Genomic DNA, 16173 nt, shown 5'->3' on the forward strand with positions numbered 1-16173 from the left:
TATCATAAGGCACTCACTGCAGGCAGCCAGCACAGGGTCAGTTCAATAAAGCCACAGTACAAGCAAGATTGTTGTCCTGTGAGCTCATAACATTATGAGATTGAGTGTTGAAGAAAGTATAGAAGCACAGCTACTGAAAGAAGAACACAGAAATGTTCAGAGCTGCTAAAAAGCCACAGAAAAGGAACAAAGAAACAGGCCACAGCTGAAAGCACAGGGTAAGACAGAATGGCTGCAAATTTTCCTCTGCCTGCACCTGTAGAAATGAAAGGTGATATGAAGCAGAACTGGAAGTTTTTCCACTCACAATGGCAAAATTACAAAATTGCAACAGATTTAGTTAGCAAACCAGAACAGCTACGAGTAGCTACATTGTTATCACTGTTAGGGAGAGACTGTTACAAAATGTATATCACCCTAAATCTCTCCGGAGAACAAAAAAAAAGACAGCAGAAATTTTGAAAGCCTTGAAGGCACGCTTTGAACCTCAAGTGAACATAACTTATGAATGGTATGTGTTCAATATTCGGGCCCAAGGTGAAAAAGAGTCCATTGATCAATATGTGACTGCATTAACACAATTTGCTAAATTCTGTGAATTTGCACAAGTAAAAGATAATCTAATTAAAGACAGGATTGTATTTGGCATAAGCGATCCCGCAGTGAGAGCACGTCTACTGAGAAGATAAACTTACCCTCAGGAAAGTGATCAACATGTGCAGAAACACTGAGGTTGCAAAGCAGCAGCTAGAGCATATTCATGGCAGAACAGATCATGCCTTGCATTATACTGATAGACATTTCAGGTCGAAATGGCAGAAAGGTCATGGACAAAGGGCAGGATGCAAATACTGCAGAGGACATCGAGCACAGGAAAAGAAGGCATGGTCAGCGTGGGGAAAACAGTGTTCTCACTGCAAGAAGCCGAATCATTCTGCACACAAGTGTTTGGCTAGAAGGAAGCAGAACAAGCAGGCACAGATGGCCACTGGAGAGATATCAGCCGAAGAGTCTGACGAATCACTATACACCATACAATAGGTTGGTTCAGTCAGGTCAATAGGTGATAAAAGGTTTGTGATGTTGGAATGATGACTGCAGAAAGAGAATATCAAGTCAACATAAAGTATCAGACAGATACCGGTGCGCCATGCAATATCATGACCTTCACAGACCTGTGCGAAGTGGTTCAACATGGCGATCCAAAAATGAAGCCCTTGAAAGTAAGGTTGAGGCTATATGATGGCACCATACTAGTACCGAGAGAACAAACTACTCTGAGAGCCCAATGCAATGACAGGAGCGAAGATCTGGAGTTCCAGATCGTAGACAGCAAGCAAAAGCCACTCATCTCAGCTGGAGCAAGTCTAAAGCTTGGACTGATAACCCTCAACGTGCAAAAAGAGATTTGCAACGTGGTGCAGCACACTAAACCATTGACCGTGAAACAGATCCTAAAGGAGTACAACACTATTTACAAGTTTAGGATGTCTTCCTGGAGAATATCCTCTTGAAGTTGATGAGAGGGTGAGACCAATTCAGCATTTGCCGAGGAAAGTTCCAGCTGCCCTCAATGCCAGCCTGAAAAACAAGATAGAAGAGCTGGAAAGGAAGGCTGTAATCAAGAAAGTGACAACTCCTACAGAATGGATTAGCAGCATGGTAGCAGTGAAACAACCTGGAAAGCTGAGAGTATGCATCAACCCAAAGGATCTAAATAAAGTTCTGAAGAGATCTCACTACCCAAGATGCAAAGGATGGTTACTGGCAAGTGAAGCTGGATGAAAGCAGCAGCTTTCTAACTACATTCTGGACGCCATTCAGGAGATACAGATGGTTGCGCATGCCGTTTGGCATTTCCACGGCTCCAGAGGAGTATCAACACAGACTGTATGAGATAGTTTGTGATCTTCCCAGAGTAGAAGCTATTGTGGATGATCTGCTTGTTTATGGATGCGGAGACTCAATGAAACAAGCCATTGCTGACCACGATCAAAATCTAGTGCGACTGCTGGACAGAGCTCGCCAGTTGAACTTGAACAAGAAAAAATTGCAATTCAAGATGCCCGAAGACATGTACTGACAGCAAAAGATCTTCGCCTGTATCCCGAAAAGAGGAGAGCGGTAGCAGCGATGTAGCGACCAGCAGATGTTAAAGGAGTGCAGCGATTTGTTGGATTCGTTAACTATTTAGCAAAATTATTTCCCAATTTGTCGTCGGAGTGTGAACCATTACACCAACTCACTGCCAAGGATGTGCCGTGGTATTGTGGCTCAAACAAGAAGCAAAAATCACTAAAATCAAGCAACTAGTGATGGCAACGCCAGTGCTGTAATACTATGACATAAATGATGAAGTCACCCTGCAGTGTGACGCTAATGAGACAGGCCTTGGAGCAACCCGAAAGCAGCAAGAACAACCAGCATTTGCATCCTGTGTGTTAATGCAAATGGAACAATGCTATGCTCAGATCGAGAAAGAGTGCCTGGCTATTGTCTTTGCTTGTGAATATTTTCATCAATACCTACTTGGAAGAGATAAAGTGACAGTTGAGTCTGACCACAAGCCACTTCAAAGCATTTTCCTCAAGCCTCTACTATCTGCTCCAAAGCGTCTGCAAAGAACCTTACGCTGGTTACAGAGATATCATCTGGGCATGACATGCAAGCAAGGAAAACAGATGTACATCCCTGACATGCTGTTGAGAGCAGCACTCCCTATGAATAAAGAAGAGGATGCATGACACAGTGTGAAATCTTCCAGATCCAACGTGAAGCTGCAACTCGACATGCTCTGGAAGTCAACAACCCAGCAGAGACATTGAATCTGACAGACAAGCGCCTTGCTCAATTCAAGTGAACTACCTAACAAGATGCAACTCTCCAAGTGTTGCAAGAAGTAGTGATGAAAGGATGGCCTGACAGCATCAAGGACACTCCCATGGACACGAGCGTATTGGGCATACAGAGATGAATTGACAGCCCAAGATGGCATCTTGCACAAAGGAAATAGAGTCATTATCCCTAAGGAGTTGAGAGGAGAGATGCTAAGGTGCATCCATGCAAGTCACCAAGGAATTGAGTCGAATCTGAGGAAGGCAAGAGAAATTGATAGGTAAATTGGCCATTATTAATTGCCCCTAGTATAGGTAGGTGGTAGGGAAATATAGGGACAGGTGGGGATGTGGTAGGAATATGGGATTAGTGTAGGATTAGTATAAATGGGTGGTTGATGGTCGGCACAGACTCGGTGGGCCGAAGGGCCTGTTTCAGTGCTGTATCTCTAAACTAAACTAAATGCTCTACTGAACAAACAAGAGCAATGAAATCAAGGACAACATCAGCCAGTGCAGTGCGTGTAACGAGAACCAAACTAAGCAAGATAAAGAGCCGCTGATGACACATAACATCCCAGACAGACCATGGATGAAGCTGGGAGTAGACCTCTTCACTCTCACAGGAACTGATTATCTTGTCACCGTAGACTACTATTCTGACTACTGGGAGATAGACCAGCTGACCTCAAAGACTACCAATGAGATTGTAGAATGCCTGAAAGCACACTTCGGTCATTATGGCATTCCAGACATTGTGATGAGCGACAATGGCCCTCAGTTCATGAGTGAAGAATTCAGCCACTTCATAAAGGATTGGGGAATTCAACATCATGCATCATCTCCACACTATCCCCGGTCAAATGGAAAGGCTGAGGTGGCAGTGAAAATCGCCAAAGGAATCATAAAGAAATCTAGCAAATCCGGCACAGATGTATACAAAGCAATCCTCAAGTGGGGAAACGCACCTCTGAAGGCATGGAAAGTAGTCCGGTACAAAAACTAATATCACGCCACATCCAAACTACTCTTCCAATAGCAAAAAAGCTACTGAAGCCAGAAGTAGTAACAGGCATGAGTGACAAAATCAAGGTGAAATGGCAGAAAGCCAAATTTCATTTTGATAAAACTGCCAAACCATTGCCAGAAGTGAGCCTTGGAGAGCCAGTCAGGTGTTACAGAATTTCCATTTTTTGTGTTAAAACTTGGGAATCTATATTGTGAAAAACTGAAAAAGAATTTCATGGACATTGAAACATCTGGAGATAGCTGAACTTATGGATGCTTTTAAAAAAAAGAGGAAAGTCAACAAGAGATTCCTGGTTTTGACCAGTAAACAAATACTGGAAAACAGGTGATTTCAAGTAAGCACCACAGGGGGGACGACTTAAGAGCTATCCTTTATTGTGACAAGAGAGAATTTATGTTTAGCATGAGACTTGCTTGGAAAAGTAGTTTAATTTTGAAATGTTACAAGGCAGTGGGTTTGGACTAAAGCAGGCAATTGGAATTTGAGATGGACCTGCCAGGAATTCAGAAGAAAGTTATTACCTCTTTTTGAAGAATCCCTGCTATTGAAAAGCAAAAGCCTGTATGAAGTGGTACTTTTGCCTCCTGCATTTTTAAGAAACCCTGAATATTTGCAGAAACTTTGTACTTCCAAATGAACTTTGTATCGAATGTGTGTGAGAACTGACACCTGTTGCTGCACACCTGATGGAAGGCCTATGTGAAACCTTCTGTAGTTGAATTTTTCTGAATGCCTACCCAAAGTAGACTGTTAATCAACCTCGCCTGGAAAGACTCTGAGTGACCACCAACTATTCGACTTTGGGACACCTCGCCAATCCAAAGGACTTCCTTCCATATCTTTTCAGTAAAAGTTTTTTTTATTCCTTCGATTTCTTTGTAGCAGCTGTAAACAGAAATCCCTTTTTTTCCGGTTACCAGTTTTTGGATGTATGTGCGTGTTCATGAGGGCTAAGATAATAATACAGGGCTTTAATATTTCACTTGGCGTATATACATATTTACTTCATTATTGGTTAAGACTTGGTTTTATAATAAATGGATAATTGTGTTGTTTATTAAAGAAACCTGGTTGGTGTGCTTCATTCTGGGGACAAATAGAGTATCTAATTGGCTGTTTCAGTAAGTGGGAAAGTTTATTGATATGTTGTGATCTGTGGAGAAATGGGACTGAATTAACAGTGCACTCCTCCCGACTCGGTCATGACACAGGGTACAAATCTTCAACGCTCATAACAAGAGTCAGCCCAAGTGACTACTTGGGAACTGCATAGAGCAGTTGTCACCTCAATTGTATGTGGTGGAAGTGAACGACCTGATATACCGTCGCAACCGCAGGCACATACGCACAACTGGAGAAGCTGTTCCATAACGGCAGGCAGCCGATTAGGAAGATGTGAACTCACCATCTGCACAGACCACAGATCAACTATCAGTTTCAGAGGTCCATAGCACCCCAATAACGGAAATGGAACAACAGTTCCCACAGCCACATCATGTGACATGAGAATGATGCTCCTCGGAGAAGGAAAATCACCCAGATGAACATCCAACGACAAGGTACACATGCACCATGAAGAGACCGGCACGATTTAAAGACTATGTATGCAATGCATGTGCTGAGACTGTCGAGAACAACGAACTGCTAATGCATGAGATCAGTTGTGTGCATAGTGGGTAACCTGGGCAACTCACAGTACAAATGATAATGCATGCAAATATTTTTTTGGATGAAAAGGGGGATGTTTCGGATAGAAATGCAACACTGTACTAATGCGCCTCCTGGCTTGCTGTAGTCATGTGACTCCACCATGAGGCACTCACTGGAGGCAGCCATCACAGATTCAGTTCAATAAAGACACAGTACAAGCAAGACTGTTGTCCTGTGAGCTCGTAACATCACCACCCTGGCACTGGAACAGTATAACATGGGTTAGATACAGAGTAAAGCCCCCTCTACACTGTCCCATCAACCACTCCGAGGGCCGGTACAGCACGAGTTGGATACAGAGTAACGCTCCCTCTACACAAAAATAAAAGCAGAACACTGCGGATGTTGGAAATCTGAAATAAAAACAAAGGCCGGAATTTTACGCCACCCCAGTGAGCCGGATGATGGCAGGGGGCGGGGGGGTGGCGGGTTGGCGTAAAATTGAGTGGGAGGTTTCGTGAGGCCTTCCTGACCTGCTCCCGCCTCTGCCCTACTTTACGTGGGCCGGGGGGACGAGAATCGGGCCGCCCGCCCCAAGACAATCAAGGCCCTTAAGTGAAATAAAAACAAGAAATGCCGGAACCACTCAGCAGGTCTGGCAGCATCTGTGGAAAGAGAAGCAGAGTTAACGTTTCGGGTCAGTGACCCTTCTTCGGAACTGACAAATGTTAAAAATGTCACAGGTTATTAAAAATGTCACAGGTTATAAGCAAGTGAGGTGGGGGTGGGGCAAGAGATAACAAAGGAGAAGGTGTAGATTGGACAAGGCCACATAGCTGACCAAAAGGTCATGGAGCAAAGGCAAACAATATGTTAATGGTGTGTTGAAAGACAAAGCATTAGTACAGAAAAGGTGTTAACGGACTGAATATTGAACAGCAGCAAGTACAAACATGAAAAAAAACAGTGGGTAAGCAAACTGAACAAACGAAGATGAAATGAAATGAATGCAAAAAAAGGTTGTAAAAAATGTAAAAAAGAAAAAAAGAAAAAAGAAATTATTGAACTCAATGTTCAGTCCGGCAGGCTGCAGTGTGCCTAATCGGTAGATGAGATGCTGTTCCTCGAGCTTGCGTTGATGTTCACTGGAACACTGCAGCAATCCCAGGACAGAGATGTGAGCATGAGAGCAGGGGGCAGTGTTGAAATGGCAAGCAACCGGAAGCTCAGGGTCCTGCTTGCGGACTGAGCGGAGGTATTCCGCAAAGCGGTCACCCAGTCTGCACTTGGTCTCCCCAATGTAGAGGAGACCACATTGTGAGCAGCGAATACAGTATACTACATTGAAAGAAGTACAAATAAATCGCTGCTTCACCTGAAAGGAGTGTTTGGGGCCTGGGATAGTGAGGAGAGAGGAGGTAAATGGGCAGGTATTACACCTCCTGCGATTGCAGGGGAAGGTGCCATGGGACGGGGACGAGGTGGTGGGGGTAATGGAGGAGTGGACCAGGGTATCGCGGAGGGAACGATCCCTTCGGAATGCTGACAGGGGAAGGGAGGGGAAGATGCGTTTGGTCGTGGCATCATGCTGGAGGTGGCGGAAATGGCGGAGGATGATCCTTTGGATATGGAGGCTGATGGAGTGGAAAGTGAGGACAAGGGGAACCCTGTCACGGTTCTGGGAGGGAGGGGAAGGGTTGAGGGCAGGGGTACTGGAAATGGGCTGGACACAGTTGAGGGTCCTGTCAACAGCAGTGGGGGGAATCCTCGGTTGAGGAAAAAGGAGGTCATACCAGAAGCACCGTCATGGAAGGTAGCATCATCAGAACAGATGCGTCAAAGACGGAGAATGGAATGGAGTCCTTACAGGAGGTAGGGTGTGAAGAAGTGTAGTCGAGGTAGCTGTGGGAGTCGGTGGGCTTATAATGGATATTAGTCGACAACCTATCCCCAGAGATGGAGACAGAGAAGTCGAGGAAGGGAAGGGAAGTGTCAGAGATGGACCAGAGATGTAAAGGTGAGAGAAGGGTGGAAATTGGAAGCAAAGTTGATAAAGTTTTCCAGTTCGGGGCGGGAGCAGGAAATGGCACCGATACAGTCATCAATGTACCGGAAAAAGAGTTGGGGGAGGGGGCCTGAGTAGGACTGGAACAAAGAATGCTCGACATATCCCACAAAAAGACAGGCATAACTAGGACCCATGCGAGTACCCATAGCGACACCTTTTACTTGAAGGAAGTGTGTGGAGTTGAAGGAGAAGTTGTTCAATGTGAGAACCAATTCAGCTCGGCGGAGGAGGGTGGTGGTGGATGGGGACTGGTTGGGCCTCTGTTCCAGGAAGAAGCGGAGAGCCCTCAAACCATCCTGGTGGGGGATGGAGGTGTAGAGCGATTGGACGTCTATAGTGAAGAGGAGGTGGTTGGGACCAGGAAATTGGAAATTGTCAAAATGACGTGGGGCGTCAGAAGAGTCACGGATGTAGGTGGGAAGAGACTGGACCAGCGGAGCAAAGATAGAGTCAAGATAGGAAGAAATAAGTTCAGTGGGGCTGGAGCAGGCTGACACAATGGGTCTGCCGGGACAGTCCCGTTTGTGGATTTTGGGAAGGAGGTAGAAGCGGGCTGTCTGGGGTTGCGGGACTATGAGGTTGGAAGCTGGAGGCGGAAGATCGCCAGAGGAGATGAGGTCAGTGACAGTCCTTTGGACGGTGGCTTGATGTTCGGTGGTGGGGTCATGGTCCAGAGGGAGGTAGGAAGAAGTGTCTGTGAGTTGGCGTTGAGCTTCTGCAAGGTAGAGGTCGGTACGCCATACAACATCAGCACCACCCTTGTCTGCAGGTTTGATGACCATGTCGGGGTTAGACCTGAGAGAACGGAGTGCCTCAAGTTCAGAGGGGGACAGGTTAGAGTGAGTGAGGGGGGCAGAGAAATTGAGATGACCAATGTCTCGCCGACAGTTTTCAATGAAGAGATCAAGAGCGGGTAAGTGGCCAGGGGGAGGGGTCCAGGTAGAGGGAGAATGCTGGAGGCGGGTGAATGGGTCTGCTGGTCGGGAGGAGGACTCCTGGTCAAAGAAGTGAGCCCGGAGGCGGAGGCGACGGAAGAAGAGCTCAACGTCATGCCGAGCGCGAAATTCATTGAGGTGGGGGCGTAAGGGGATAAAACTGAGACCTTTGCTGAGTACAGAACGTTCAGCATCAGAGAGGGGGAGGTCAGAGGGTATAGTGAATACACGGCAAGGGGTCAGATCAGAAGGGATGGGGTCAGAGGGAAGTGAAGCGGACGGAGGATCTGGAGGAGCATTCGTCCCCATCAGCTGCTGGAGCTTGCGTTCCTTGACATCTGAAAGGAAGAAAAAAAGTTTTTTGTTAATGCGTCAGATGAGACGAAAGATGAAATGAAACTGCGGAGTAGAACAGCTTTGAGATAAGGTGAGACGGTGCTGCTGGAGAGAGAGGTCCCGTGTGTGCATGTGGCGGTGCATGGCACTGAGTGTGGATCTCAGGATGCAGCGAGAGTAGCAGTCCGAGGAACGTTGTATTTCTCGGAGATACCTGTAGTTCTGGGTGGATTCAAAGCATGATGGGTGAAACTGCAGTTGGAATCCACGTGGAATAAGTCGGAGCCGGAGACAGTCACTGAGGAAGGAGATGTGGCTGTGAAAACGAGTTTTGGTAGAAACTTTATCAAACACCAGGAGGGAAATAGAAAGCAATAAAGGTGAACAAGGTAAAAGAGTGGCCACTTAAGGGCCTTCGCCCGCCTCTACGGGGATTTTACCTGTGGCAAGCGGGTGTCTGGGAGACATGAAAGGCCGCCCAATGAAAACTGACGGCCTCTCAGCGCACCCGGGGGTGGGGCCCAGTCAAACAGGCACAGGGTGCCCGATTGAGGGTCACCCCCGCTTCCCCCAACCACCCCCAGAACCCGAGTCACCGCCTTCCCACCCCCAAACGATCATCATTGCCTTGTCGGACCGCGACCCATTAGCCCGGCGAGGCAACCCTAACTTACCTGGACTCCTGGCTTCATGCCCTCGGCTGGGCTGCAGTCCCAGCAGTGGCCACCGCTCCCAATGGCGCTGTTGGGACTAAGAGCTGCCGGCCCGCTGATTGTTCGGCAGTTCAATGAGGCGGGACCTCCTCCCTCAAGCGGGTGGAAGTCCCACCTCGGAACAATTAAAGCCTCCGGGCCCGTAAAATGTGGGTCAGATCCCCAGGCCAGGCAGAAGCAGGTTCGCCACCTACGTTTATGTCAGTGGCCAGCTCCCGTCCGCCCGACGTAAACTCCAGCCCAAAGCGCTGGAAATACTCAGCAGGTGTGGCAGCATCTGTGGAGGGAGAAACAGAGTTAACGTTTCAGTTCTGTGACCTTTCATCAGAACTTCCTCTACTCATTCTACACTGTCCCATCAAACAATCCCATGGCCGGTACAGGAAGGGTTAGATACAGAGCAAAACTCCCTCTGCAATGTCCCATCAAACATTCCCAGGGCAGGTACAGCACAAGTTAGATATGGAGTGTAGTATAAGAGTTTGAACGGGTTAATGTTTGGAACATGGTGAGTAATACCTCCCACTATGATGATGTAAGAGATCACGTGGGAGTGAGACTTGAGGCAGAAACAGCATAGCATCAGTGGAGTTAGACATACTTCTGTAAAGCTGTATATAGTTCCTTGATATGTAATAAACTAGTTATTGTTAAAACTTACTGAAGACTCAGTAATATCTCCTAGCTAGACTAACCAAACATACAATACGGTGAACAGCGGTGGTTCTTGCCATACAACACACAGAAAAGTTTGAAAAGAAGGTTGGAAAGTTAGACCTGAAAAGAGTGGCGCCAAAACTGCAGAACTGGAGAAGATGCTGTGAGGAGCTCCAGAGCTGCATCGTGGACGAAGTGAAGGCACGGAGAGCCGGTAAGTCAGTTTGCAGAAGCTTAAGAAGGATTGATGAGGATAGTGCAGTGGATGTGGTCTGCATGGATTTTAGTAAGGTTCCACATAGCAGACTGGTCAGCAAAATGAAAGCCCATGGGATACAGGGGCATGCGGCAGGTTGGATCCAGAATTGGCTCAGGGCCAGGAAACAAAGGGTAGTATTCGATGGATGTTTTTGTGAATGGAAAGCATTTCCAGTGGCGTTCCACAGGGCTCAGTGTTGGGTCCCTTGCTGTTTGTGGTATATATAAATGATTTGGACTTAAATGTGGGCGGCATGATTGGGAAATTTGCTGAAGACACAAAAATTGGCTGTGTAGTTGATAGTGAAGCGGACAGCCATAGACTCCCGAAAGATATCAATGGCAGAAAAGTGGTAAATGGAATTCAATCCAGATAAGTGTGAGGTAATGCATTTGGGGAGGGCAAATAAAGCAAGGGAAAACACAATAAACGGGAGGATATTGAGAGGGGTAGAAGAGGTGAGAGACCTTGGAGTGCATGTCCACGGCTCCCTGAAGATGACGGGACAGGTAGATAGAGTGGTGAAGAAGGCATATGAAATGCTTTCCTTTATTGGCCGAGGTATAGAATACAAAAGAAGAGATGTAATGCTGGAACTGTATAAAATGCTGGTTAGGCCACAGTTGGTGTATTGCGTACAGTTCTGGTCACCACATTACAGAAAGGACATAATTGCTCTGGAGAGAGTGCAGAGGAGATTTACAAGAATGTTGCCAGGGCTTGAAAGTTGCAGCTATGAGACGAGATTGGATCGGCTAGGGTTGTTTTCCTTAGAACAGAGGAGGCTGAGGGGTGACTCAATAGAGATGTACAAAAGGAAGGACCTGTTTTCCCTAGCAGAGAGGTCAATTACCAGGGAGAACAGATTTAAGGTGATTGGTAGAAGGAATAGAGCGGACATGAGGAAAACCTTTTTCACCCAGAGGGTGGTGGATGTCTGGAATTCACTGCCTGGAATGGTGGTGGAGGCAGAAACCCTCAATTTTTAAAAAAGATACCTGGATCTGCACCTGAAGTGCTATAACTGGCAAGGCTATGGACCAGGTGGTGGAAGGTCGGATTAGATTGGGCATCTAGTTTTTTCGGCCAGCACAGAGACGACTGTGCTGTAATTTTTCTATGGTTCTATGGTTCTATTCAGGCTGCGCCACTGAAGTGTCATGGTCTGTGAAGAAATATCCTGGTCCAGCGATTGCAGACTTCGAGTCAGAGAACCAAGCAATGGTCGGGGATCTGGTGAGTAACCCTTAAAGAGGGTAGAAAATTGTTCATAACGGCACACTAGGTAGGCAGCACTGGGAAAAACAAATCCCTAGCAAGGGTGGATGTGAGGTTGGCGCCATTACATGTGGCGACCACCATGCAGCACAAAAAAAAGTGGCCGCAAATACTCGATACTTCAGATGAAGGGAGTGAAGAGATTATTGAAGAAACGCTGCAAAGCTGCGTTCTAGAAATAAATACCTAGTCTTGCAGAGAGATTCCCCAGGGAAAGACAATGACCGCAGCAGGAGTCAGTGTGAGGCTGAGCAGCATGGGAAAACTTCCAATACTGGAGGAAAAATTTAAAACATAAAAAAAACTGCCTAAAAAGCTTAGAAAAGTCATGGATATCAAATTTACGCTACCCCAGAGGTCTGGATGAAAGGACCAAATCAAACTCAAAACTGGTCACTTTGGAGAAAAAGATTTTTGAGGTACAGAATTACTTCAAAATTAGACAGAAATTCTGAAGCAGAACAAGTCAACACATTACTTTATTCCATAGGAGCAATAGCAGATGATGTATTGCAAGACATGGCATTAATGAGACATCAGATAAATTTTAAAAAGTCTTAAAAGCCGTTGATAATTATTTCAACCTGAGGAGCAACAAGATTCTAGTAAGGGCCAAGTTCAACAGAGTCCAGAAACCATGTGACCTTTGCAGGCTAGTTGAAGGATGCGAATATGGAGATCTAAAAATAGAATTAATATGAGACTACATTGTAGTAGGTATTGCTGATGAATTCGTATCAGATTTTTGCAGTCTAGGGAAGACGTCACCTGAGACAATACAGCTGATGAGGCAAGCATAGTTCCTTAAGCACAGGATAGTAAAATAAGCACCAGAAAAGGAGGTACACTTGGGAAGAAAAGTGCAAGACACCATTATACCCTGCCAGCACTGTGGCGCCAAAAAGACTAACAGGCCTGAACAGTGTCTTGCAAACAAAGCAGAATGCTTTCACTGCAAGGAAGTTGGCCATTTTGGGAAGATGCGCCAAAATAAAACTTCTACTTTTACAGGTTCTAAAGGAAAAGTCTTCACACAAAGAGCTATTAATGAAGTTGAACAATCTCCATCAGAAGAGAAATCAGAAAACTTCCTTACGAACATACAAACACACGAATTAGGAGCAGAAGTAGTCCATTCGGTCCCTCTCGCCTTTACACCATTCAATAAGAACATGGCTGATCTGTTTGTGTCTCGAATTCCACACTTGCAGATACCCCCCGATAACCTTTGATTCCCTTGCCTAACAAGAATCTATCTACCCCTGCCTTAAAAATATTCAATGACCCCACCTCCACCACCTTCTGAGGCAGAGAATTCCAAAGTCACACAACCCTCTGAGAGACAAAATCTCTCCTCACCTTTATCCTAAAAGGGCAACCCTTAATTTTAAAACAGTGCCCCCTAGTTCTGGACTCACCCACAAGAGGAAACATCCTTTCCACATCCACCTTGTCAAGACTGTTCAGGATCTTATAAACTTCAATCAAGTTTCTCGTCACTCTTTTAAACTCCAGTGAAAACAAGCCCAGTCTGTCCAACCTTTCCTCATAAGACAACCCGCTCATTCCAGGTATCAATCCAGTAAACCTCTTCTGAACCGCCTCCAACTCATTTACATCCTTCCTTAAATAAGGAGACCAAAACTGCACACACAATTCAAGATGTGGTCTCACCAATGCCCTGTATTACTGAAGCATAACATCCTTACTTTTATTTTCAATTCCTCTCGTAATAAAGGATAGCATTCCATTAACCTTCTTTATTACTTGCTGTACCAGTATACTAACTTTTAGTGAGTCATGCACTAGAACAGCTAGATCCCTCTGCAACTCAGAATTCTGCAGTCGTTCTCCGTTTAAGTAACACTCTGCTTTTTTATTCTTCCTGCCAAAGTGAACAAACTCACATTTTCCCACATTATACTCCATCTGCCAGATTTTGCCCACTCATTCAACCTATCTATCGGTCTGCAACCTCCCTTTGTCCTCTTCACATCATACTTTCCCATCTATCTTTGTGCCATCTGCAAATTTCGCTACCATGCCATTGCTCCTTCATCTAAGTCATTGATATAAATTGTAAAAAATTGAGGACGCAGCACAGACCCCTGCTGGACTCCACTCGTTACATCCTGCCACTCAGAAAAGGATTCATTTATGCATACTTTCTGTTTTCTGACAGCCAGCCAATCTTCTATCCATGCTAATATGTTACACCCAAAACCATGAGCTCCTAGTTTGCGCAATAACCTTTTATTTGGCACCTTGTCAAATGCCTTCTGGAAATCCAAATATACTATGTCAGCAGGCTCCCCTTTATCTACAGTGCATGTTACTCCTTCAAAGAACATTGGTAAGATCAATGGCTTTTATCAGGCATTCTGGACTTCCTCTTCTTCTTTGGCCTCCTTGTCTCAAGAGACAATGGGTATGCACCTGGAGGTGGTCAGTGGATTGTGAAGCAGCGCCTGGAGTGGCTATAAAGGCCAATTCTAGAGTGACAGACTCTTCCACAGGTGCTATAGATAAAATTGGTTGTCGGGGGTTACACAGTTGGCTCTCTCCTTGCGCTTGTCTTTTTTCCTGCCAACTGCTAAGTCTCTTCAACCCGCCACACTTTAGCCCCGCCTTTACGGCTGCCCACCATCTCTGGCGATCGCTGGCAACTGACTCCCACGACTTGTGATCAATGTCACAGGACTTCATGTCGCGTTTGCAGACGTCCTTAAAGCGGAGACATGGACGGCCGGTGGGTCTGATACCAGTGACGAGCTCGCTGTACAATGTGTCCTTGGGGATCCTGCCATCTTCCATGCGGCTCACATGGCCAAGCCATCTCAAGCGCAGCTGGCTCAGTAGTGTGTATAAGCTGGGGATGTTGACAGCCTCGAGGACTTCTGTGTTGGAGATACGGTCCTGCCACCTGATGCCAAGGATTCTCCGGAGGCAGCGAAGATGGAATGAGTTGAGACGTCACTCTTGGCTGACACACGTTGTCCAGGCCTCGCTGCCGTAGAGCAAGGCACTGAGGACACAGGCTTGATACACTCGGACTTTTGTGTTCCGTGTCAGTGCGCCATTTTCCCACACTCTCTTGGCCAGTCTGGACTAAGCAGTGGAAGTCTTTCCCATGCGCTTGTTGATTTCTGCATCGAGAGACAGGTTACTGGTGATAGTTGAGCCTTGGTAGGTGAACTCTTGAACCACTTCCAGAGCGTGGTTGCCAATATTGATGGATGGAGCATTTCTGACGTCCTGTCCCATGATGTTCGTTTTCTTGAGGCTGATGGTTAGGCCAAATTCATTGCAGGCAGCCGCAATCCTGTCGATGAGTCTCGGTAGACACTCTTCAGTGTGAGATGTTAATGCAGCGTCGTCAGCAAAGAGGAGTTCCCTGATGAGGACTTTCCGTACTTTGGTCTTCGCTCTGAGATGGGCAAGGTTGAACAACCTGCCACCTGATCTAGTGTGGAGGAAAATTCCTTATTCTGAAGACTTGAACTCATGTGAGAGCAGCAGGGAGAAGATGATCCCAAACAGTGTAGGTGCGAGAACACAGCCCTGTTTCACGCCACTCAGGATAGGAAAGGGGTCTGATGAGGCGCCGTTATGCTACGCTATGTAATCAGGCATTCTGGACTACAGATATATATATCAATGCAGATATCACCAATTTCAAACTAGACACAGGAGCAAGTGTCATAGTTTTATCAGAAAATGAATCGTGGCTATCAACGCATTGCCTACAAACAACGGAAACTCGGTGAGATAGTACAGGAGGGAATGAAGTGAAAGTCAAGAAAAGCTACAGGCAACACTCCAGTACAAAGGAAAGCAGATATTGGAAACATTGTATGTTCTGCAGAATTGAGAATTTTCTCTTTTAAGTAGAAGAGCTCGTATCGACATTAATCTTATCAGGAAACTGGAAGAAGTTAAGCAGCAAGACTCGGCACAGACTCGGTGGGCCGAAGGGCCTGTTTCAGTGCTGTATCTCTCGATAAAAGAATTCAGGAGTCACTTGCAAAAAGACTTTCCGAAATGTTTTACTGGTCTAGGAAGACTTAAGACCGAATACAGTATTACTTTGCGAAAAGATGCTAAACCTTTTCACGCCTGGGAAGATACCACACCCAGTAAGTCCATGTGGATTAGCACCATCAGAACTGTTTTTGTTTATTTGTTCATGTGATGTGGGCATCACTGGTTGGCCAGCATTTGTTGCCCATCTCTAATTACCCTTGAGAAGGTGGTGGTGAGCTGCCTTCTCGAACCGCTGTGGTCCAAGTAGAGTAGGTACTCCCACAGTGCTGTTAGGAAGGGCGTTCCAGGATTTTGACTCAGCGACAGTGAAGGAACAGCGATATAGTTCCAAGTCAAGATGGTGTGTGGCTTGGAGGGCTTGCAGATGGT

The 16173-nt window shown here is 46.1% G+C and overlaps 1 protein-coding gene across 1 annotated transcript in view; it reads right to left on the reverse strand.

Annotated features, from left to right (window-relative positions):
- LOC137359987 (protein EFR3 homolog B-like) overlaps positions 1–16173 on the reverse strand; it is a 257272-nt gene that overhangs the window by 216768 nt on the left and 24331 nt on the right. The gene's annotated exons all lie outside the window — the stretch shown is intronic.

This window comes from Heterodontus francisci, unplaced genomic scaffold, assembly GCF_036365525.1.
Source record: "Heterodontus francisci isolate sHetFra1 unplaced genomic scaffold, sHetFra1.hap1 HAP1_SCAFFOLD_410, whole genome shotgun sequence".
Classification (NCBI taxonomy): Eukaryota; Metazoa; Chordata; class Chondrichthyes; order Heterodontiformes; family Heterodontidae; genus Heterodontus; species Heterodontus francisci.